Raw genomic sequence first — 27,963 nt, 5'->3', positions numbered from 1 at the left:
GTCGCAGAGCACAAAGAGCTGAGAGAGGAGAGTCGCAGAGCTGAGAGAGGAGCAGAGTCGCAGAGCATGAAGAGTCGAGAGAGGAGTACAGTCAGAATGAACTGCCAAAGTATAAGAGTAATGGATCATAAAAAGCACAATGCTGAAAGGGTTTAGAGCATTCCAGTTACAGAGCACTGTAAACTTGTTGATGTAATAAATATACACTGATATATTATATTAAACTTTATTAGCTCTTCTGCATATTTCATTATTCTTTATATGTTCTGTTTTTTGTAGAATATACTCTAGTTTAATGTATCTACTCCATTTTCCTAATTGCAGTGCTTTCCTCCGATTTTCCAGTCATCTTTGAACTTCCAGCGTTAGTTGAATTACCTGGAAAAATATTTGCTGTTACAAACCAATTTAGTATAAAATGCTCTTCAAAAGCTTTAAAAATTACTCAAGATAAATTAAAAAGTTGAATAGTATATAATTAAAAAGTTGAATAGTATATAATTGATAAATATTCCTCGCAGATTAATTACCAAATCGACTTTTATCTTAAAACCTTTACCAAATCGACTTTTATCTTAAAACCTTATGGCATAAGTTGAAAAAAGTCGTACCAGGATCCGAAAGGTTAAATTGCTAAAGAGATTGTGCTATTTGTTTTAACTGATAATTAAGATAATTCACTTTTTTTATGTCGAAGCAGCAAGAAATTAAACAAAAAATTTTGTGGCCTTTCTAACCTAGCGTATTCAGATTTTTTTATAATCCATTACAATGTCAGGGGGATGGTGGCAAGTGCCTAAAAAATTAAGCAATCATTAGAAATTTAATGAAAACAAAAAAATAAAGTATCTTTGGTCTGGTTTACTATCCCAATTAAATTCTTAAATCAAATTTTGTTAGTTGGAAAAAAAGTTCGGAATATTCTTAAGCGAAGTATTTAAAACCAGAAAAACTTGAGTACATAAGATATGATCATGAAATATATGGGATACCGAGGTTTGTCAAATCGCTTAAAAACACCACTATCTTGCTGGTAGATGACACAAAGCTATAAAATTCAACTTGTTAGAAACATTATGAATATTTCTTCTGCACAAAACAATTCGCACATAGCTAAACGCTAACAAACTGCTAAACATTAATTAGTTTATCCAACTTCAACAAGCATGAATTAGTTAAACTCATAAGTTAAAATTTAGCTAAAAAAATCCCAGTATGAAATAGTAGTAATATACCTTACAAAGCTAGACAAATATAGCCTACGTCAATCAAGACGCCGGCCAAATACCAACAGGTTGATCGAATGTCTAACGTACCTCAAGACTGAGATAAGCTTCAAATAACACCACTGAAGCTTAATGAGAGATGGATGTACCGACAGTGGCCTTTACAACGCAGCACTAATATCGGGGAAATCATTCGGCTGCAAAGTAAAAAACTACATTAGCTGTGAAAGCAATATGGGAGAGTGACGAAAGACCGGGTGCAAAATTTAGATGTGGCACAAGTAAAAGGAATGACAAACTTTTAAGACTACCAACCTCAAACAAACTCACTGATTATAGAACATATTTCAAACCAAATCATTGATATAAGAAATAAATTTAAAACCAAATCATAGAGTTAACATATGAAAGTTGAACAAAGAAGAAATGGGAACTTTTAACCACATTACTGATTAAAGAACACGTGAAAGTAGCACATGTAGTAAGGATAAATTTAAAACCATAGTTGACATTAAAATAATCAATACTCTCCTCTAAAGGCTTAACCATTATCAATTCTTTCACATAATAGCTTAAGTACTCATTGATGGAACACCACCCTTCTTGTGTTTATAGGATCTCTATTTCAATTAAAAAATTTCATGGCCATGGAAATTCTTAAATAAATTTGTCTATTTACAAGAGAAAAATTAACAGAAAACGATTAAATCAACTTAAAATATAATTATCCAGAATACTTACTATAATGCAAATATGATTTTTAATTTACTAAACTCGCACTCCAAGTTTGATAAATATTTATGCTATACAAGTGCAATCAAGTCATCAAAATTATTCTCGTCTAAGCGCATTCTTATTTTGAGTACGTTTAATATTTGACTACCCCAGTCCTACCAATTCTAAGAATAGTTTCTTAATGATGTGTAAGATCCTAATTATCTTCCTTACAAGAAATTTATAGCTTGATATTGGCTGGTCTGTCACACTAGTTATATACGTAAATTTCAAAGTTTCAAAAATGTCTATTATTGGGTGGTATAGATGTCCTTTCATTGCTGGACTTAATAAAATCACTTAAGAACTGGGCATTCTGCCACAAACTCTGAGGATTTTGGCTACAGAAGTTTGATGCTTGGCAGAGCCTGATAATTTTGGCCAACATTACACTCGAACAGGTTTTAAAACTTCAATTAAAAATTTTGAGCTTTTAAAAGAACCAGTCGATTGAAAGTTACATTCAAGTACCTAATATAGAACTGCATGCCACTGAATTATGATTGTGCAGAGTTTTATGTTGTTAATAAGGGGGTTTATATAAAACTTAAGACTGGCTGAATTAGGTGCTCTTCTACCATTTTGTTGACCACAGAAATGCTGTAAGTCTTGAATGTAGATTTTTCAAAAGAAATTTGACCTCTAGGCTCGATGTATAAGGCTTAAAACTTCCTAACTAATTTAACTAACCAATAAAGCAAAGCGCACACATGAGAAAAAAATCATATGAAACCGAAATATCCTGTTAAGTAATGGTTACTATAATCGTAACAAAAATATTACAGTATTCAGCATACAAAGTAATCAAGAGAAAACATCTCAACTTTAGGTACAATCTTTTACCTTAAATGCGAAGATACACAAGAAAATTGATGTGTATCTCCACTTTCTTGGAAAAAAATAAAAATATAAGTAACGGTGTATATGAAGACACGATACTTCAGTGCGGATCTTGAATAGGCTACAGATATCCATAGTTTCTCCACACAGTAGTCTTCCCTTTACAGTTAGCAGACCTGAAAGGATTTAGATTATTAGAAATTACAAGTAAACTTGTTAACCAATAAGATACAGCAAATACAAACTTCGGATAAAAAACAAAAATTAAACTAGGTTTTAGAATTTGAGCTCTGCAGTCAAGAATGTACCAGTTTTTTTAATTTTAGCAAACACTGCTGTAGCATTATTTTGGCAAAGCTTAAATGGTCTGACAGCAAGTAGGCAGTAGTAATGGAGAGAGAGAAAAGGGTAAAACACTAAATTACAAATAACTATGGTTCCGATAAGACCTTGTATAGACCACATAAAGATGCCACAGTACATTGCAAGGGGTGCACTAGTGGCACAATCATACCCTGAAGGGCGTAATATCTCCAGTGCACTTTAAGTGTACTGTAGGTATTACTGATGTGTCTTGCCAATGTTCCTCAAACCCCTAGGACGCTATATATCCTACCTTACCTCCGTTACTACATTTTTCCATTGGTCAAGCCTCTGCTATAGTATATGTAACTTTTTTTTTTGGTGGGGGGGGGGGTTCACATGGGCTCTGAATTTTCCTAATGTGTCTGGATATATAGCCAAATCTCATAAAACCAATAGACTGGGATTTGGGCCTCATACAATGCTTTAAAGCAAACCAGTTTCATTAGGAATAAAATTGCATAAATGCTTAAAACACAATTCGTACAACCCCTTGATAAGATTATCTTTAGTTGCAACTTAAGCTTCATTAGTAGTGTATCACAAACCATCTTTATTAAATTTAATGCCATACCCATGACTGAAAACTGGTATCAAGAAATGTTTAGTAGATCCAGGTTACTATAACTTTCTCGTTCACCTGCTTAAATCAATATGAATAGATAATTTAGGATTGCAAAAGTTCACAAACATGCACCTGCTCATGGAGATTATTCAGATGATTCACAATTACAATAAGGGTGCTGATATGCACACGTGTAACTCACCTGCTGAAAGGGATTTTATACTGTCAAAAGGACCAGCAACTAAAGACTGGAGCTTCAAAGAAGTACAAATAAATTTCACAGACCAATCTAAAAACACCATGTATGGTCTGGGGAAAACTAACCTGTCCAGAGGACAAAGCCTGTTGAACCTTTGAACACCAGTGGCTATTTCCCATCCATATGGTATTCAAAAGGGATTTTTTCATATATTCTGTATGTACCGAAGGAGGTTACATAGTTCAAGGAGTTGATGTTCAGGATAATAATTATTGAAATAGTTACACAATTAACAGAGGAACAACAATGATAAAGTGTCCCATCCCAAGAAAGGATCACTCCAACACCAATTGATTGACACTGGATGCTTATTAAAGCAAATATGGAGTTTTAAAATAAATACAACCAATCAAGTTATCAGAACAGGACAAAAAAAATATAAAAAAGAATAAAAAAAAAAAAAAGATTCTACATAGTGCAGCCAAGAAATCGTGTTAACACGATAATAGCTGGGCTCCAAATTGTTGGAATCTAAATATATGCCGCCCTAAGACTATACAGTAATCTCCCAATAGACATCCAAAGGTTTTCTTGTTCTTCAAATGCTTCCATAAGTGGATTTGACCATTAAACAAGCAATATGCGATGTGAAATGCAAATTGCCTTGTAATGCATATAATGAAATAACGTCCTGTAGAGAGTAAGGTTCCCTTACAGTATGGGACCAGAAAGTCAGCCTTTAAAAGTAAATATCAAGATGAGCGGCAGGATATTTCCTTTTTCACCATATGGTTATGGCAGTTGTCTTTGTGTGTCCTTAGGTCCATCCTCTTGACCTATAATATATAGGTAGAGAGATATATCTGAGAATAAAGAAAAGTCTGATAGAATTAAACTGTAGGCAAGAATACTAAACTAATGCAGTGACCAGTGGTCAAACTGACACCGCCACACACACACTCAAATTCTAATATCTACCTTATCATGAACAGACACTACACTAAACGCACTATAACAGCAAAGTCACTGCGTTGAGAATAACATTACCTATTAAATAATATCCCTGAAAATAACACTGAAACATGCTACACAACTAATCATTGCAGAATTTTGCAACAAACGTCATAGTATTACATTCGTTACGAGCCTAAAGACCTCTAATAAATGCAAAAAGACGGGAGGAGCAGAAGGATCACGTTTGGTTACAGATTGCTATACTCGTCCTAACCACCTATTGTTTAACATTGCTTTGAAGAAGGCTAAAATCTAGCTGCAATGGAAAATATTAAGAAGATTTAGTAAGTTTTCATGAATCCTTTAATATAGATTTCGTAAAGGATTATTGATAATTCATCTGAAACATTCATTTACAGGAAAACTTAAAAGATAAAGTTAAAACTTAACATGAAGCTGTTACACCAATAAGATCTATAAATCTGTTACACCAATAAGATCTATAAATACACAGTATTAATTAAATTTTTTTATTCTATATTCCACAAGTATTTACAAGCTATCCCTTATTTTCTGCAATATTCTTTGAAATCTATGCTTGAATTTTCGGGAATATAATCAAGTATTTGAAGTATAAATCCTAGTCTATTTCAATCAGGACCTTAGAAATTACCATTTCGCTATGGATATATGAAATTTACAAAATAGCTGACAATTAGGCATACCCCTTTTTTGAAGTAATACTAGGCTATATAATTAATGATGAATAGTAGTCGTCCTGAATTAAACTTTAGTTAAAACGCATGTTTCCATTATGCTTCTCTCAAAGCCAAGAACAGGTTGTCGATACCAGAATTTCAGAAGTTCTAGATTAGAGAGATCACGATCACAGCTGATATTTAAATTCCAGTTATTTTACGTGATCCTCTATTCCGTTAGTAAAAAAAAAAAAAAAAAAAAAAAAATCAAATGATTTTGCATACCGGTTATAATGGGAACCGAAGCATATTTAAATTTTGCAGAAGTTATATATTACATATAGGAATTTTAACAAATTTTCTTCAAATGAAGGCAAATACATTAGTTAGCCATAAAACTATTTTCTTTAGAGGTAGACTCTTAAAGAAAACTAAACTCTGTGGGTAACTATATCATTCTGCATGAACTCCTGAAAAACCATGACAGACTTAAAACAGATGATCTGAATATAGATTGAAGCTAAAAGATATTTAGAGATGTCTTCAATAAATAAAAAGGAGAAATATAAATCACGTTCTCATCAAAAAGCATACAAGTAGTTTAGCTAATGTAGCAATTATGGTTAAGTTATTTTTACATTTTTACCACGAGTAACCTACACCACTAATGTCATTAAAGAAAATGTTAGGACGGGCAACTTGATCAGAGTATTATTAATGATAACTGTAGCCTAATTGTTTAATTGTTGATATTTCACCATAAAACAAGGCACTTTCATAAGAGTGTGAAGTGTAAAGTGTGCTCATAAAATACACGTTCATGTCTATGTACACAGCGGTCAGAGAATAATAGGTATAGTTTTTAGAACTATACTACAAACTAAACAGCCCTCCTGAAGATAATCTGACGTATAAGTAAGATAAGAGGTATTTTAGGTAGAGCAATATGTATGATTTACTACTAACATGGGATCTAACATCTCAATTCTCCACCATTGTCTACTTATGTCTGGCGATCTACAGATACTCCAAATATTTTGTAGACCTCCATTTTCAGAAAATGTTAAATGTTGCTACAGAGAAACTTAGGAAATTTTTCTTGTGTAGCAATCTATGTAGCGAGGTGGTCTTCCAAACTTCAAGAAAAAAAAAAGGAGGGGGGGGGGGCAGGCTTTAGGTATAATCAACATACTTGGATTCTTTCTGCACTTCTCTTTCGATTTCATTCACGAAAGATCCATGAAATTTTAAACCAAGATAACATGTATGACACCTCGACCACTGAACTTTTATATATAGTAGATTTATATGTAGTAAATCACGCTGAAACTAACCATTCTTTCGAGAAAATCATTTTTATATACAGTAGATCGCGTTGCAACCAACCACTTATTTTTAAGACAATCTGAAGAAAACACATTAAATATGCTGCAGATCATGTTACAACTAAATTCTCAAAACAATGGAAATTGTGTACAGAAGATAATGTTGTAACTAACCACCCATTCAAGACTACGGATGTTTTATGTACATATTTATGAACAGAAAATGACATTGCAACTAGCCACTAATTGAAGACAACGTAAATTTCATGTACAAAAACCATTAATTAGAAAAACTTCAAAGCTTAATATTCTCAGGCAGGTAAATCAAATCAACAAGTGCATATCACAATTTGCGTTTTAAGGCAGCTAGATAGAACAGCAGAAATATATGCACTGCCAGCCCATCGGATGGGCACAGTGGCAGAGGGGATTAACTCAACTTCAAAGACAAATCAGTGATATTGGCTAGTTTGTGAACACTTACTAGCTTTAATTTAAGTCAATTTTAAGGTTTCAGTAATGTCTAGTATTGAGTAGTATGCATTTTCTATCATTGTAGGATTTACAGTAAAAAAAAAAAAATAACTAAAAATTCTGCCACAAACTTTCTTGCCTCAGTTCAAGTAATGAAACTACAGAATCAGTGGAATGAAAGTCACTAACTTTAGTTCCTAGTATAGGTACTCTTGTCATTTAGTCAACTACAAAAATAATTTAAGTGTTAAATTCAGATTTGTCACAAGAAACTCGACCTCTAGGCTCAATATTTATAATGCCTAAAACTCACAAACCAACTAAAACACCCAATAATAGAAAGCGTAAATATTGTTATAATGAAATATTGTAGGAAAAATATCCTGTTATATAATTATTACTATATTCGATAAAAACAAAAGTTCATTACAGAAAATTATTAAAGGAAAGTATCTTAACTAAGCTATAATCTTACCTTAAATCCAAAGATGCACACAAAAGTGACGCGAATCTCCAATTTTTCTTAAGCAAAAAATTATAAGTTAATTGTGGATATGAAGAGAAGGTTCTTTAGTACGAGCTTGAACACATACATTGTTTCTCATAAGTGTAGTCTTCTCTTTACAATCAACAGATCTGGAAAGATTTTTATTATTAGAAATTATTAGGTAAACATTTTGAAATAATCAGATAGATCAAATGCATGAACAAAACTTTGGGTTGGAAATAAATGGATTCACACAAGATTTTTGAATTTTGGTCCTATGACCTGGCATGGCGGCAAGGTAGGTTATTCATTTTAAAAGTGCAGCAAAGAAATGTCTATAATAGCAATATTTTAGTAAAAGTTAGTTGTCTGACAGAAACCAAGGCAGTAGTAGTAATGGAAGGGGAAAAGGCAAAAACCATGTTTCGAACAACTAAAGTACTGAGGAGACCCTATAGAGATGCCAACATTGGCAAGGGGTACACTAGTGGCACAACCATGCTACGAAGTTCCTGTAAAGGTGCCCTGTAAACCCTTGTCTTGTGTCAGCACTCCTCGAGCCTTTAGTGCAATTTATACCTTTCATTTAGATTCGTTCAAACTGTCCCTATGTCTGTTAAAACTAATGCGATAATACATCTGCAGTGGTTTATAATTAGTTATTTTTTTTTTCACATGGGTGCTTTATGTTCTTGCTTGCCTGTATCAGATTATAACCAAATTTCATAAAACCAATGCAATTAGGGATTCGGGCCTCATTCAATGCTTCAAAGCAAACAGCTATGTTAGAAATACAAGTACAAATGCTCAAAATGGAATTATTTAAACTTCGGTTATCTCTAGTTACAGCTGAAGCCTTTCGTGTAGTGCGTTAAGATCATGCAAACCATCTTCATTAAATCTAATACCATTTAATCCATGCCCGTGATTAAAAAACTGGTAACAAGGAAGTGTTTAGTAGATGGTCACAAAATCCTTGATAAATCCTTGTGTTCTTTCATGCAATGATTAAGGAGGCGATTGTCTAAGATTGTGTAATTCAACAAGACCACACCTGTTAATGGAAACGATTCAGATTCTCCATAATTAGAATAAGGATGCTTACATGGACGTATGTAGTTCATGGTCAAAAAGGAATTTATATGAACAAAGATAAAATACTAAATACACCGAAGCCTCAAAGAAGAAGTACCAACATCAAATAAACCTTTAAAGATGGCAAAATTTTAGACCAACCTAAACACCCTTGCTAACGACTACCTACTCTATGGTCTAGTTTAAAAAAAAAAAGTACTATTGTCTGTCTAGAGCACAATCTCTTCGGGGTAGTTCACCTCTAGTCATCCTGCAAATTCAGTCTTTGTAACCATTTCCTATCCATATACTATTTAAAAGGAATATTTTATATATTTTGTACGTAGTAAAGGAGGATACACGCGTTTAGGATGATGATTATTTGAATAACAAGATATGTGGCAGGATATTTCCTTTGTGTGCCCCTTTACGTCCCTCCGCTTATCAGATAAGCAGGCAAGTCTAAATTAACCATTTAGGTAGGTACGTAACGCAGTAGTTCGCGGACAAACTGAACAGACTTCATACTGAACTAACTCTTTATAGTAGGGTCACTGCGTTAGAGTAGCATTGCTAAGCAAAAACACTGAAAAAGCAGCAGCAACATGTTACACAAGAATTCACTGCAGAATTAGGCATCAAATGTCAAGGTATTACATTCAGAGTAGGCCTTAAAGAGTTCTTTATTGATGCACAAAGACGGCAAGAGAGGAAGAATACGTTTAAGGACTGTTTGCTATATTCCTCCGTATCTAAATGCGAATATTTTCAAGGCTAAAGATAACTTTTAGGCCTAATGAAAGAGACAGCCAAGAAGAATAGCAAGGATCTTATGAATATTTTAAGACGCCAGTAATATTTCCAAGTGTGTTTTTTTTTTTTTTTTTTTTTATTGCCTGCAGGAAAACTTCACTTAAGGATCAAGAAGTTATAACCTAATTTCATGAATGTTGTTACACTAATAAGATCTGCTTATATAAAAATAAAGAAATACTTTTTGTTCAATAGTTCACAAGTTTATTCACGAGCCATTTCTCATTACCCTCAACACCCATTAAAGTTTATGTTGGAATAACATACTTAGTAGAATTCGGTAAGACAAAGTATTAAAGTTATTGAAGTTTGAAATCCTATTTTTATTTCAATCGGGACTTTATACAAAAATTTCTGTAAAATATACAAAACTTCTGAATATTAGACATACCTTTTTTAAAGTTATGGTATTTAAGAAATGCTGAATAGCAATCACTGGAATACAACTTCGATTAGTTAAAACTAATTCTTCCAATATGCTTCATTCAAATACTCCAAGAACACGTCATCGATACCAGAATTTCAGCACATATCTAAATCTTATTTTCCATGCTTCTTTCTCACAAATGACCAAGTCCTTCCAGTAGATTGCGATCCGTTAGTCCAGTATACCCCACCTGAAAGAAAAAGTATATTTAAAATCTCTATGAATACCGGTTATAAGAGAGCCAGCAGGTATATGAAAAAGAATTCTGATAAACTAGGTTTTATTTTAAGCTTCAATTTACTAATTCCTATAGCATTACTTATCCTACAGATGGTTATATATCTATTGAAAGTTTTTCACTTGTCCTTCGAATGAAGGTAAATATGTTAGTTACCCATCTAATTCCTTTCTCCTTACCTAAAATCTTTAAAAGAAAACTACAGTTTATGGGTAACTATATCATTCTGCATAAACACATGAAAATCATGACAGACTCACTTTAATAATCTGAATATAAATAAGCTAAAAGATTTTAGCGATATATTGAATAAAGAACAATAAAATACAAATGTTACAACGTTCTTTAACAACAGGCCTTAAAAGTCGTTTGGATGATATGTCAGCATTGGTTACCTTATTGTTAACCATAAGTAACATGGACCACTAGTGTCATTTTAGAAAATGTCACCACCTAGGACCATATTTCCTCAGATTTAATGATAGCTATAGATAAATGGTTTTTTACTTAAACTGCCTATGCAATAAGATACTTCAAGATTTATGTTTTTGGGGAAATTAGTTCATAAAACATAAGTTCACTTTTAGGCACTCAACGGTTAAAGGCAGAAAATGTGTGTTTAGAGCTATGGGCATTATAAAATAAAAAACACCCACGCACCCTCCTGAAGTAAATCCCTCGTATGAGTAAGATTAAGAGGCATTTAAAGTAGAGCCATAGCTATGATTTACTAAAATAGGATATAATTTTCCATTTATATACCGGTAGATTATTAAATATACTTTAACAGGATTCACCGGGCATTTTATTTTCCTTTAAACTAATATAAGAGATACATGAAATTTTGACCCAAGTATCCAGAAGTATACTAATTACTAATTTTAAATACAATGTACAATTTTGTACAGTAGATCAAGTTGCACCTAACCAGACTAATTTTCAAGGAAACTAAAATATCATATAGCAGATCACGTTGCAATTAAAGACACGCTCTAAAGAGTGAGAATCTTATATACAGCAGATCACATTGCAATTAACCACTCGTTCCGAAGACTATAGAAATTTGTACTTCAGATCACATTGCAACTAACAAATAGTTTCTGACGACGACGGAAATTTTATGTACAGCAGATAACGTTGCAACCAACCAGACATTCTAAAGAACACTAAAATTTCATGCGCAGTAGATCACATTGAAACTAATTTTTCTTTCTGAAGACATATGGAAATTTTATGTACAGCTGATCACGTTGCAGATAACTTTACATTCTCATGAAAACTAAATTTCTTGTGCAGCAGATCACTCTAAACTAACCACACGTTCTGAAGACGTAAATTTTATGTACAGCAGATCACGCCACAACTAACCACACGTTCTAAACACAGTTAATTTTATGTACAGCAGATCACGCTGCAACTAACCACACGTTCTGAAGACTTGTAAATTTTATGTACAGCAGATAACGCCGCAACTAACCAAACGTTCTAAAGACATGTAAATTTTACGTACAGCAGATAATGCTGCAACTAACCACACGTTCTGAAGACGTGTAAATTTTATGTACAGCAGATAACGCCGTAACTAACCAAACGTTCTAAAGACATGTAAATTTTATGTACAGCAGATAACGCTGCAAATAACCACACGTTCTGAAGACGTGTAAATTTTATGTACAGCAGATAACGCTGCAACTAACCACACGTTCTGAAGACGTGTAAATTTTATGTACAGCAGATAACGCCGCAACTAACCAAACGTTCTAAAGACATGTAAATTTTATGTACAGCAGATAACGCTGCAAATGACCACACGTTCTGAAGACATGTAAATTTTATGTACAGCAGATAACGCTGCAACTAACCACACGTTCTGAAGACGTGTAAATTTTATGTACAGCAGATAACGCCGCAACTAACCAAACGTTCTAGAGACATGTAAATCTTATGTACAGCAGATCACGCTGAAACTAACCACACGTTCTGAAGACGTGTAAATTTTATGTACAGCAGATCATACTGCAACTACCCACACGTTCTGAAGACAGTTAATTTTATGTACAGCAGATAGGCTGCAGCTAACCTCACGTTCTGAAGACGTTGAAATTTTATGTACAACAGATCGCGTTGCAACCAACCAGACATTCTAAAGAACACTAAAATTTCATATGCAGTAGATCATAATTCAACTAACTGCTCTTTCTGAAGACAAAGAAATTTTATGTACAACAAATCACTGTTCAGTTAGCCAGACATTCTTAAGAACACTAAAATTTCATATGCACTAGATATTGCAACTAACTTTCTGAAGAACGAAATTTTTTATGTACAACAGATCCCATTGCAGATAACTTACAACATTCTCAGGAAAAATTAAAATTTCATGTGCAGCAGATCACTCGAAACTAAGCACTTTCTGAAGACAGGAAATTTTATGTACAGCGGGTCCCGTTGCAACTAACCAGTTTCTGAAGACTAAATGGAAATTTTATTTACAGAAGTTCACGTTACAGCTAACCAGACATTCTCATGAAAACTAAAATGTTCAGCAGATCCTTTGTAACTAAACACTTACTCTGAAGACACGTTGCAACTAATCAGTCTAATTCTCATGAGAAAATTTTTGTACAGCATTTCACGTTGCAACTAACAGACTTTAAACAAATTTCATGTGCAGCTGATCACATTGCAATTAACATCACTGAACAAGAAATTTTAGGTACAGCAGTTCACGTTGCAACTAACAGACATTCTTAGAAAAATTTCATGTGCAGCAGATCACATTGAAACTAAAATCACTGAAGACAATGGGAATTTTATGTACAGCAGATCACGTTGCAACTAACCACACTGGACAAACATTTCATGTGCAGCAGATCACATTGAAACTAACAAATCACTGAAGACAAGGAATTTTATGTACAGCAGATCACGTTGCAACTAACCACACTCATTCCAGAAACTAATTCCATGTACAGCAGATCACATTGAAACTAACAAATCACTGAAGAAGGGAAATTTTATGTACAGCAGATCACGTTGCAACTAACCAGACTCATTCAAGAAACTAATTCCATGTACAGCAGATCACATTGAAACTAACAAATCACTTTGAAGAAGGGAAATTTTATGTACAACAGATCACGTTGCAACTAACCAGACTCATTCAAGAAACTAATTCCATGTACAGCAGATCACATTGAAACTAACAAATCACTGAAGAAGGGAAATTTTATGTACAGCAGATCACGTTGCAACTAACCAGACTCATTCAAGAAACTAATTCCATGTACAGCAGATCACATTGAAACTAACAAATCACTGAAGGGAAGGGAAATTTTATGTACAGCAGATCACGTTGCAACTAACCAGACTCATTCAAGAAACTAATTCCATGTACAGCAGATCACATTGAAACTAACAAATCAGTGAAGGGAAGGGAAATTTTATGTACAGCATATCACGTTGCAACTAACCAGACTCATTCAAGAAACTAATTCCATGTACAGCAGATCACATTGAAACTAACAAATCAGTGAAGGGAAGGGAAATTTTATGTACAGCAAATCACGTTGCAACTAACCAGACTCATTCAAGAAACTAATTCCATGTACAGCAGATCACATTGAAACTAACAAATCAGTGAAGGGAAGGGAAATTTTATGTACAGCAAATCACGTTGCAACTAACCAGACTCATTCAAGAAACTAATTCCATGTACAGCAGATCACATTGAAACTAACAAATCAGTGAAGGGAAGGGAAATTTTATGTACAGCAAATCACGTTGCAACTAACCAGACTCATTCAAGAAACTAATTCCATGTACAGCAGATCACATTGAAACTAACAAATCAGTGAAGGGAAGGGAAATTTTATGTACAGCAGATCACGTTGCAACTAACCAGACTCATTCAAGAAACTAATTCCATGTACAGCAGATCACATTGAAACTAACAAATCAGTGAAGGGAAGGGAAATTTTATGTACAGCAGATCACGTTGCAACTAACCAGACTCATTCAAGAAACTAATTCCATGTACAGCAGATCACATTGAAACTAACAAATCAGTGAAGGGAAGGGAAATTTTATGTACAGCAGATCACGTTGCAACTAACCAGACTCATTCAAGAAACTAATTCCATGTACAGCAGATCACATTGAAACTAACAAATCAGTGAAGGGAAGGGTAATTTTATGTACAGCAAATCACGTTGCAACTAACCAGACTCATTCAAGAAACTAATTCCATGTACAGCAGATCACATTGAAACTAACAAATCAGTGAAGGGAAGGGAAATTTTATGTACAGCAGATCACGTTGAAACTAACCAGACTCATTCAAGAAACTAATTCCATGTACAGCAGATCACATTGAAACTAACAAATCACTGAAGGGAAGGGAAATTTTATGTACAGCAGATCATGTTGCAACTAACCAGACTCACTCCAGAAACTAATTCCATGTACAGCAGATCACATTGAAACTAACAAATCACTGCAGAGGAGGGAAATTTTATGTACAGCAGATCACGTTGCAACTAACCAGACTCATTCAAGAAACTAATTCCATGTACAGCAGATCACATTGAAACTAACAAATCACTGCAGAGGAGGGAAATTTTATGTACAGCAGATCACGTTGCAACTAACCAGACTCATTCAAGAAACTAATTCCATGTACAGCAGTTCACATTGCAACTAACAAATCACTGAAGAGGGAAATTTCATGTACAGCAGATCACGTTGCAACTAACCAGACTCATTCAAGAAATTAATTCCATGTACAGCAGTTCACATTGAAACTAACAAATCAGTGAAGGGAAGGGAAATTTTATGTACAGCAGATCACGTTGCAACTAACCAGACTCATTCAAGAAACTAATTCCATGTACAGCAGATCACATTGAAACTAACAAATCAGTGAAGGGAAGGGAAATTTTATGTACAGCAGATCACGTTGCAACTAACCAGACTCATTCAAGAAACTAATTCCATGTACAGCAGATCACATTGAAACTAACAAATCACTGAAGGGAAGGGAAATTTTATGTACAGCAGATCATGTTGCAACTAACCAGACTCACTTCAGAAACTAATTCCATGTACAGCAGATCACATTGAAACTAACAAATCACTGCAGAGGAGGGAAATTTTATGTACAGCAGATCACGTTGCAACTAACCAGACTCATTCAAGAAACTAATTCCATGTACAGCAGATCACATTGAAACTAACAAATCACTGCAGAGGAGGGAAATTTTATGTACAGCAGATCACGTTGCAACTAACCAGACTCATTCAAGAAACTAATTCCATGTACAGCAGTTCACATTGCAACTAACAAATCAGTGAAGGGAAGGGAAATTTTATGTACAGCAGATCACGTTGAAACTAACTAGACTCATTCAAGAAACTAATTCCATGAACAGCAGATCACATTGCAACTAACAAATCAGTGAAGGGAAGGGAAATTTTATGTACAGCAGATCAAGTTGCAACTAACCAGACTCATTCAAGAAACTAATTCCATGTACAGCAGATCACATTGAAACTAACAAATCAGTGAAGGGAAGGGAAATTTTATGTACAGCAGATCATGTTGCAACTAACCAGACTCACTCCAGAAACTAATTCCATGTACAGCAGATCACATTGAAACTAACAAATCACTGCAGAGGAGGGAAATTTTATGTACAGCAGATCACGTTGCAACTAACCAGACTCATTCAAGAAACTAATTCCATGTACAGCAGATCACATTGAAACTAACAAATCACTGCAGAGGAGGGAAATTTTATGTACAGCAGATCAGTTGCAACTAACCAGACTCATTCAAGAAACTAATTCCATGTACAGCAGTTCACATTGCAACTAACAAATCACTGAAGAGGAGGGAAATTTTATGTACAGCAGATCACGTTGCAACTAACCAGACTCATTCAAGAAACTAATTCCATGTACAGCAGATCACATTGAAACTAACAAATCACTGCAGAGGAGGGAAATTTTATGTACAGCAGATCACGTTGCAACTAACCAGACTCATTCAAGAAACTAATTCCATGTACAGCAGATCACATTGAAACTAACAAATCACTGCAGAGGAGGGAAATTTTATGTACAGCAGATCACGTTGCAACTAACCAGACTCATTCAAGAAACTAATTCCATGTACAGCAGATCACATTGAAACTAACAAATCACTGCAGAGGAGGGAAATTTTATGTACAGCAGATCACGTTGCAACTAACCAGACTCATTCAAGAAACTAATTCCATGTACAGCAGATCACATTGAAACTAACAAATCACTGCAGAGGAGGGAAATTTTATGTACAGCAGAACACGTTGCAACTAACCAGACTCATTCCAGAAACTAATTCCATGTAAAGCAGATCAAATTGAAACTAACAAATCACTGAAGAGGGAAATTTTATGTACAGCATATCACGTTGCAACTAACCAGACTCATTCCAGAAACTAATTCCATGTACAGCAGATCACATTGCAACTAACAAATCACTGAAGAGGGAAATTTTATGTACAGCAGATCACGTTGCAACTAACCAGACTCATTCAAGAAACTAATTCCATGTACAGCAGTTCACATTGAAACTAACAAATCACTTAAGAGGGAAATTTGATGTACAGCAGGACACGTTGCAACTAACCAGACTCATTCAAGAAACTAATTCCATGTACAGCAGTTCACATTGAAACTAACAAATCACTAAGAGGGAAATTTTATGTACAGCAGATCACGTTGCAACTAACCAGACTCATTCCAGAAACTAATTCCATGTACAGCAGATCACATTGCAACTAACAAATCACTGAAGAAGGGAAATTTTATGTACAGCAGATCACGTTGCAACTAACCAGACTCATTCAAGAAACTAATTCCATGTACAGCAGTTCACATTGAAACTAACAAATCACTTAAGAGGGAAATTTGATGTACAGCAGAACACGTTGCAACTAACCAGACTCATTCAAGAAACTAATTCCATGTACAGCAGATCACATTGAAACTAACAAATCACTGAAGAGGGAAATTTTATGTACAGCAGATCACGTTGCAACTAACCAGACTCATTCAAGAAACTAATTCCATGTACAGCAGTTCACATTGAAACTAACAAATCACTGAAGAGAGGGAAATTTGATGTACAGCAGATCACGTTGCAACTAACCAGACTTACTCAAACTAATTCCATGTACAGCAGATCACATTGAAACTAACAAATCACTGAAGAGGGAAATTTTATGCACAGCAGATCACGTGGCAACTAACCAGACTCATTCCAGAAACTAATTCCATGTACAGCAGATCACATTGCAACCAACAAATCACTGAAAAGAAGGGAAATTTTATGTACAGCAGATCACGTTGCAACTAACCAGACTCACTCCAGAAACTAATTCCATGTACAGCAGATCACATTGAAACTAACAAATCACTGAAGAGGGAAATTTTATGCACAGCAGATCACGTGGCAACTAACCAGACTCATTCCAGAAACTAATTCCATGTACAGCAGATCACATTGCAACCAACAAATCACTGAAAGAAGGGAAATTTTATGTACAGCAGATCACGTTGCAACTAACCAGACTCACTCCAGAAACTAATTCCATGTACAGCAGATCACATTGAAACTAACAAATCACTGAAGAGGGAAATTTTATGCACAGCAGATCACGTGGCAACTAACCAGACTCATTCCAGAAACTAATTCCATGTACAGCAGATCACATTGAAACTAACAAATCACTGAAGAGGGAAATTTTATGCATAGCAGATCACGTTGCAACTAACCAGACTCATTCAAGAAACTAATTCCATGTACAGCAGATCACATTGAAACTAACAAATCACTGAAGAGGGAAACTTTTATGCACAGCAGATCACGTGGCAACTAACCAGACTCATTCCAGAAACTAATTCCATGTACAGCAGATCACATTGAAACTAACAAATCACTGAAGAGGGAAATTTTATGTACAGCAGAACACGTTGCAACTAACCAGACTCATTCAAGAAACTAATTCCATGTACAGCAGATCACATTGAAACTAACAAATCACTGAAGAGAAGGGAAATTTGATGTACAGCGGAACACGTCGTAACTAACCAGACTCATTCAAAAAACTAATTCCATGTACAGCAGATCACATTGCAACTAACAAATCACTTTAGAGGTAAATTTTATTTACAGCAGATCACGTTGCAACTAAACAGACTCATTCAAGAAACTAATTCCATGTACAGCAGATCACATTGAAACTAACAAATCACTGAAGAGGAGGGAAATTTTATGTACAGCAGATCATGTTGCAACTAACCAGACTCAATCCAGAAACTAATTCCATGTACAGTAGATCACATTGCAACCAACAAATCACTGAAGAGAAGGGAAATTTTATGTACAGCAGATCACGTTGCAACTAACCAGACTCGCTCCAGAAACTAATTCCATGTACAGCAGATCACATTGCAACCAACAAATCACTGAAGAGAAGGGAAATTTTATGTACAGCAGATCACGTTGCAACTAACCAGACTCATTCAAGAAACTAATTCCATGTACAGCAGTTCACATTGAAACTAACAAATCACTGAAGAGGGAAATTTTATGTACAGCAGATCATGTTGTAACTAACCAGACTCACTCCAGAAACTAATTCCATGTACAGCAGATCACATTGCAACCAACAAATCACTGAAGAGAAGGGAAATTTTATGTACAGCAGATCACGTTGCAACTAACCAGACTCCTTCAAGAAACTAATTCCATGCACAGCAGTTCACATTGAAACTAACAAATCACTGAAGAGGGGAATTTGATGTACAGCAGAACACGTTGCAACTAACCAGACTTATTCAAGAAACTAATTCCATGTACAGCAGATGACATTGAAACTAACAAATCACTGAAGAGGGAAATTTTATGTACAGCAGATCACGTTGCAACTAACCAGACTCATTCAAGAAACTAATTCCATGTACAGCAGATCACATTGAAACTAACAAATCACTGAAGAGGGAAATTTGATGTACAGCAGAACACGTTGCAACTAACCAGACTCATTTAAGAAACTAATTCCATGTACAGCAGATCACATTGCAACTAACAAATCACTTTAGAGGGAAATTTTTTGTACAGCAGATCACGTTGCAACTAACCAGACTCACTCCAGAAACTAATTCCATGTACAGCAGATCACATTGCAACTAACAAATCACTGAAGAGGGAAATTTTATGTACAGCAGATCATGTTGCAACTAACCAGACTCATTCCAGAAACTAATTCCATGTACAGCAGATCACATTGCAACCAACAAATCACTGAAGAGAAGGGAAATTTTATGTACAGCAGATCACGTTGCAACTAACCAGACTCATTCAAGAAACTAATTCCATGTACAGCAGATCACATTGAAACTAACAAATCACTTAAAAGGGAAATTTTATGTACAGCAGATCACGTTGCAACTAACCAGACTTATTCAAGAAACTAATTCCATGTACAGCAGATCACATTGCAACTAACAAATCACTTTAGAGGGAAATTTTTTGTACAGCAGATCACGTTGCAACTAACCAGACTCACTCCAGAAACTAATTCCATGTACAGCAGATCACATTGCAACTAACAAATCACTGAAGAGGGAAATTTTATGTACAGCAGATCATGTTGCAACTAACCAGACTCATTCCAGAAACTAATTCCATGTACAGCAGATCACATTGCAACCAACAAATCACTGCAGAGGAGGGAAATTTTATGTACAGCAGATCACGTTGCAACTAACCAGACTCATTCAAGAAACTAATTCCATGTACAGCAGATCACATTGCAACTAACAAATCACTGAAGAGGGAAATTTTATGTACAGCAGATCACGTTGCAACTAACCAGACTCATTCAAGAAATTAATTCCATGTACAGCAGTTCACATTGCAACTAACAAATCACTGAAGAGGAGGGAAATTTTATGTACAGCAGAACACGTTGCAACTAACCAGACTCATTCAAGAAACTAATTCCATGTACAGCAGTTCACATTGCAACTAACAAATCACTGAAGAGGGAAATTTTATGTACAGCAGATCACGTTGCAACTAACCAGACTTATTCTTAAGAATACGTGGCACTAAGCCTTTTTTCTTAACTACTTCCCTTTATTTCTATCACACCAAATTAATGCCATCCATCTGTCAAACATGTCTGCACAATTGAACACTCAGTATACAAAGTTTTAATATTTCTGAATTCTTACAAATTTCGTGCAAGAAAATTTATGATCCAAAAAATAATGTGAGCTTTTTGGGTATCTCTACCTCCATGGTTTAAATACAGAGTAGAAAACTAGATAAAATAGTTAAACTTTGAAAACGGTTTTTTTTCTGACACTCATAGATGCCCAATATTTTCAGTAATGAATATTGTTACTCCACTAGAGTAATTGTCTAAGTTTTTCTTCAGGTACTGTGTCTATTTTTAGTTGGCATCATCAATTTGACCTTCATAACTTATGCTACTAAAGATCCCGCAAATAATGAGTAAATGATTAAAACCCATTCGATGTTTTATAGAAGATAAGCCAAAATCTTTTCTAAACTTTTTATCCAATGGTAAATCAAAAAACCTGACAAAATATCTAAGAAATCCAGATGTCCTTTGTAGGAGGGATTATAGGTCCCTATCTACAACGTATAATTAACAAGGAAAATATAATCCAACATATCGACAATATCTCATGGGGTCATTTCTGTACAAGTAACAAAAATGGCAGAGGCTACACAAACTATTGAATAAAATTCGCTTTATAGCCTGTTGTGTAAATTTATAAAATTTAAATGAAAGAAAACTTGAAAAATTTAACAAGTATTTGTACTTCAAAATTTACATCCACTGGTCAGCAACAAAAAACTAAAATATATTTCCCTTGAAACGCATAAACTATCTTTACAGTTCTTACTATGACCGAATGAATGAATATTTTACGTTGTCTGGCAAAAATTTATTAACTTCCCCATAACAAATACCCCTTAATCATACTGAAATTATTCTAAACGTTCCGTACTATCGGCAGGACTTAGTATTTTATTACAAAAGTCAAATTTCATAAAAAAAAAAAACCATGTTACGTAGTTTACTGTAGAGAAAACGACCCGTTATTTAATAGTTCAGTTCCGTTTGCATGACCATCTTACCACCCTATGCGTTTCACTGTTTATCAGTCCATCTCCAAAAGGAACATTGGACATTCAAAGGATAAGTTAAAAACAAAAATAACTAACCAGCAACAAGCAAAAACTTCTTTCCTGCACTTTCCCAATATCGAGGGGACCTACACGTTAACGCTGAACACGCACACAGGGAATTGCCGTATCTCTAACTAGCAATCGGTAAATCTCAGTAAGAGCTATGATTTACTTAAGCATATTTACTACTATAGGTCTTATTTTCGATAATTAAACTTAACCTATTAAATTCAGAAATAATTAAAAAAAACTTACAAATTTCACTAACCTTCAAGTATTAACGTCCTTGCACAACTATATTAACAATACTATTTCCCCACTAAATCCTCAACTAGATATTTCCACTAATTTCAGTACCATTGAGTCATTCGAATCGGATCGCTTGCTTCTACTCATAGGATTACTCAAAATAGTAACATACTGGCCTCGTTTATGGCTCTCCAATCTGTTCCCTATGGACATCTCCCATTTACGGTTTCTTACAACAAAAACTCATTTTACGGTATGGTAACCGTAATATCCCTTCGTTATGTCAATATATCAGGTGTCTGGGAGAGAGAAAACTACCAGACGCGTCCCCCGGGTGGTTGATGGGGGACCCCTAGGAATTACTCTCTTTTAGGGCTGCTCTAAGTATGTTGAATAAGGAGACGTGGACCAAACAACTGAGGTGCTGACAGTATATTCAGCAATAGGTTAGGACAGGCCTAGCAAGCCGCTAACTGAATCTTTAACGCTTGAGAAACTCGAGGATCAGTTGTCAGATGGAAAAATAGGCGACGAAAATGGAAACTTCTTAGGAAAAATGTTAAAAGATAAACTGAATATCCATATCTGTGTTAAAACTAAATGATTATCAACATTTATTCCAGTTTTTTTTTATTTTTATTTTTTTATTTGCTACCGCAAATTCTTAACCGACTGGAAATTAAAAGGTTTTAAGTTTTATCAAAACTTTTTTTCATCCATCACCCATAGAATCTTTATAAATTGATCTGCCATATAAAACTTTGATAAATACTTCGCCACACCCATTAAATTTTTTCTAAACTAATCTAACTAAAGTAACAAACTGACATGATATCTTAGGGCAAATTTTGAGATTTATAATGCAAAAAATTACCGAAATATAAATTAAGATTTACCTAGAATACGGCAAACAAAGATTCTAATTCTCTAGTGCTGATACTTCGGGTATAAAGCTCTTTCATTATCTCAATCAGGTTGTGTTTTTACATTTCACCAGCCTAACTAAAACAATAGTTATGGATAAATGGATAAAAAACTTCATGGTTCCAACTAGGCTAACCTAAAGTAATTAGATTTGGGCCGTGATCCAGATCACCATCAGGATCCAAGAGTTTAAAATTATTTTTCACTATTTCGAGACTAGACCAGTTTAGATATTTCTCAAACAAATGCTATTACAGAGGGAACTGACCTGCCTTGGAAGTCTACACTCAAGTGTTTCACCTGTGGGAAATTTATCTAGCTGGATCAACATTTTCTAGAGCCAATTTCTTACTCTAACTAGCAGTTTGGAAAAACTTTGATAACCTTAACAAATCTGCTAGTTTTAGAAACTTGTCCTTACAGCCACCTACAGTATACCATTTCAAAATGCCATTTATATAAAAAAAAATCACTTAAGTTCCAGTATAATTTGCAATAGTCTATGACCCATTGATGCAAGTTAGTAAGGTACACTGTAAAAATAGCCACTTGAAAATATTGTAATAGTTCACTCCAAATTTCTTTTTTTAACCTGTTCCTTAAGTGGTGATAATCCCCTAAATGCTCTATACAAGAGTTATGAAGACTTTCCTGAAGGAAAAACGACTTATTAGAAATACCAGGTAAAATTCTTTTAGCTTTTTGTACTGACAAAAGCTATGAAAAGTATTAGATTGAGTATTATGCAGAGAGTAATCTTCGGTAACAATACTATTAGAATTGAGAGCGTGAAGTTAGGATAAAAGTAGGCTAACAAATATTCTAAAATATAAAGTATGCTATACTATTAAGAAATAAGATTTGATTAATTTAATTATATCACTGATGTACAAAGGGTTCCGAAATATTGATACTAAGCCTCAAGAAACTAAAAGAAAAAGAATAAAATCCTTAAGTATGAAAGCTGGGGACTTAATATACATTCTAACCATCCATATGCAAGCTTATTGTGTATTCTAACCGTCCTTATGCAAGCTTATTATATATTCTAACCATCCTTAATGAATCTTCGATTTTAATTTCATATTTAATATCCATTATATCTAGTTTTGGATTCCACTGGTTTCCTACCTTCACCTTTAGTCATAACTGAAAATCCAGTGTAATTAATCTATTATAACAATTTTTCGTAAACAAAGAATGTATTTGTAATCTAAAATTCTTACACTTTTCCAAAGAAAACCAAGACTTTCTTGTTCTTTATACGCTTCGATAGTGTGGATTTGACAAACTATGGTGCAAAATATCAAATGCCTTGCAATCCATATAAAATGACATAAGGTCCTGTAGAGTGTAAAGCTCTCCTACTGTGTAGGACCAGAAAAGCAGCCCTTAAGGTAAATATTCTCGCTGCTCTAATATGGGAAGCGGTAAGTGGAGGAGTTGAGCTCACCAAACATGTGGGTCATTTCGTGTACCAATAGCTAGACTAAAGAGGTGTTTCCAACAATAAAATTAAACTACACTAGATTATCTAATTCCCCGAGAGGAATAAATCACCTTAAGACTGTAGTCGTGGTGGAACTGACGACAAATATGAAAAAAAAAAAGCTCACAAACCATCCCAGAACGTGTGAATATTTGAAACGTTAATGAATTCAAAATACCAGTTAATGAATACGATGTACAACAACAAAATCACTCAAAAATAAAAGCTTCGCATGCGCAGTAACCCGTAACCAATCTCTCTAAAGTTATAAATGGACTTCACAAAGAATTGACGATTACATTTTTGTAGATCGTTACGTGAAGTTGTTATACTACACGCCCCCTTTAGCGAGAACCATGCAAAGATACTCGGTGCTCGTCCATATCTTATAGAAAAATTCAATTTCGATAGCAATTAGTATCTCATTAGTCGTGTCGATGATAACTTATAATCAATTCCTCGAGACAAATTAGTTCTTGTTACAGATCTACACCTCGAGTACCTTATACCATCAGATTTTATAACCTGTAATAAATTAGTTTACATACAAAAACTTTCAACGTTCAAATAACACACAGAATGCCAACTCTTACTTTTCTCACCATCATGATCAAGTCACGATCACTTCGATTTTAAAGTTCTACGAACACTAAACTCATACCACACAATAGTCAAGCTCACTAGAATTATCACAACCGATAGCCCTTTAATAGAATGGATATGTTCATATAACCACTTAAAACAATAGAAATTTACCTATGGGTCACAGTTCAATAACCATATTCCTAGGGTTAAAAGCTCCTTTGTAGGAATTCAATCCGTTACACTTACAGTTTACATAAATGGCTGCCATGCTTTCTCTCCCAAATCCTCTTCTCAATATTTCGACCAATGGCGCAACCATGTTACATTTTGTTTTCAGAAAAGAAGCAAAGGAGTGTCCTGATTGGTTAAGACAAACAAGGACTCTAAAGGAATGTTGTCTTGCTCTTAACTAACACTGACATCTGTTGGGAAAAATATAAACATCTAGGCAAAACTGAAATTGTTGAAGAGCGAAATTATGACAAAACGATAACGAATCTTACTGTTATATATATATATATATATATATATATATATATATATATATATATATATATATATATATTTGTTTATTTCATATTATTTCAAAATGTCTTATATATTAAAGCTATTAGCCAATCTACAGTGTGTGGAAGCTCACACCATTTGGAAATGTGAGAGAATTTCTTTCACACTCTCGAAACAGGACGAGAATTAGTGCGAATTTTTAGTATGAGAGTTACAGGATAATGCTCAATTATACATTAGGTAAAGTCAAGGTCTTTTAAATATACTTCGAGTATATTTAAAGGACCTCGGGTAAAGTATTATTCTCGAGTATCATACCTGTGAGAGAGTATATCCCTTTTTTTATTTTTCCTATCTTAACGAGTTACCCATTGTAGTATCTCACGTAATATACGTATCTATAGAAAACGTGGATTATGATGTCACTCACCTACGTAACCATGACTATAGACTAAAGGTTTAATAAACAAGAATAGAAAGTCTCCAGCAGTGCCTGGCATCTCCTTTTAGAATTCAAAGCATACGTGACATCTAATACAAAAGTGTTTAACTATTCATGTTAGAAAGTCACTATATTATTTTTTTAGAATGAATCTTATCTATACTACTTCTGTGTCTGTATCGTTCCAGGTTATATCATCATCATAATCATCATCATATCCTCCTACGCCTATTGACGCAAAGGGTCTCGGTTAGATTTTACCAGTCGTCTCTATTTAAAGCTTTTAAATCAATACTTCTCCATTCGTCATCTCCCACTTCACGTATAGTCCTCATCCATGTAGGCCTTGGTCTTCCAACTCTTCAAGTGCCTTTTGGAGCCCAGTTGAAAATTTGGTGAACTAATCTCTCTTGGGAAGTGCGAAGTGCATACCCAAGCCATCTCCATCTACCCTTCACAATGGTCTCATCCACATATGGCACTCGAGGTTGCATGATGAATCAAAATAAAATATAGATATAAACACAAAGATGCTTATTTTTCTTGACTTGCGAGCCTGTGAAGCTTGAAGAAATACATTTTGGTTTAAAAGAGTTCATATGATTTTTCTTTTTAATATGAACAGTATAGATACGGCCTTCAAGGTGCTTTATGAGTTTAGTATGAGCAGCAAAGAGTCAAAATGCGGCACGAATAAACTAGAGTGTGAGAGCCATTAAAACCTAATCGACTATGAACGCTGATAATAGAAGCTGGTCCATCGACTATATTTATATCCATCCAGTTATTCAGTTTTGATATAAAATTACGAATGGTTTGCTTTTCCTACCTAATTTCTTATTTCTTATACTATATTTAGGATATGTAAACCTTAGAGAGAGAGAGAGAGAGAGAGAGAGAGAGAGAGAGAGAGAGAGAGAGAGAGAGAGAGAGAGAGAGAGAGAGAGAGGTATGCTTTTCAGGATAATATAAGTGGAGTTAACCGAAGCACTGACTTCCAAAATAACAATATAACTTGTACCAAGCAATATATATATATGTATATATATACATATATATATATATATATATATATATATATATATATATATATATATATATATACATATATAAATATATATATATATATATATATATATATATATATATATATATATAGTTTATGTATATATGTATATAATGTATATCATCAATGCTTTTACTATTATCCCTATTATTAACCTACAGGAGAGGAAAAGATTAATGTGAAAAAACAATTTCCTTTTTAGAGCACATTCCGAAAATTGAATGTGCCTCCTAATAAAAATCCTTTTCACTCTCCATCTCTCACTGAAACCGGTTTTTGCCGAAAGAGAGAACTGTCGATATCAAATTGCTCTAAATCCCGGAAGTGGCGGCAAAGGAGACATCAATGTGCGTAACCAACGAAGTGGAAAACCAATGGCCCATAACTGGAAAATTCATTGATCTAAATTTATATATAGCGTAAACATATCTCTTTACACGAATGTATATCACTAACATTCGGGATTTTAATCCATGTAAATATCCACCACAAGATCATTTGATACTGAATTCTACATTGGGAATATATATCCACTGGAATTCCTTTATGGTAATAGCTTCTGCCTGGGCAGGGATTCAAACTCGTGCCACTAAGCCGAAACCATACCAGCGAGGACTATACCAACTGACCTATCAAGAGAGAAGCTATTACCCAGTGGATATATATTCCCAAGGTAAAATTCGGTATTAAATACTCTTGTGGGTGATATTTACATCTCTTTACGTATCTATCTATTTGTTTTAATTAATTACCAATTGTTTAGGATCATTTGAAAAGATAACGATTTGCAAGTATATACCCATCACGATAAAGGGAAGAATATAAAGAAATTTTACGACTTCAACAAGAATTAGCGACGAGATGCAAGAGGTAAGGAGCTATAATGAGGCTCGTAAGTTTATGGCAGAAACAAAATTTATGTAAAATAAGAGAGCGTAATGTACTAGTTGGATTTTTGGGAACCAGAGAGTA

At 34.3% G+C, this 27,963-nt stretch overlaps 1 long non-coding RNA gene across 1 annotated transcript; it reads right to left on the bottom strand.

Moving 5' to 3' along the window:
* Positions 1-25,290, bottom strand: LOC137630975 (uncharacterized). The gene is made up of 6 exons (XR_011041828.1): positions 25,148-25,290; positions 10,184-10,409; positions 7,894-8,054; positions 2,844-3,016; positions 1,317-1,423; positions 1-378 (listed from the first exon to the last, which is right to left on the bottom strand). It is a non-coding gene; the product is annotated as an uncharacterized lncRNA (long non-coding RNA).
* Positions 25,291-27,963: the final 2,673 nt, after the last annotated feature.

The sequence above is a fragment of the Palaemon carinicauda genome, chromosome 39, assembly GCF_036898095.1.
Source record: "Palaemon carinicauda isolate YSFRI2023 chromosome 39, ASM3689809v2, whole genome shotgun sequence".
NCBI classification, from domain to species: domain Eukaryota; kingdom Metazoa; phylum Arthropoda; class Malacostraca; order Decapoda; family Palaemonidae; genus Palaemon; species Palaemon carinicauda.
This window is presented reverse-complemented; position numbering and strand designations above follow the sequence as displayed.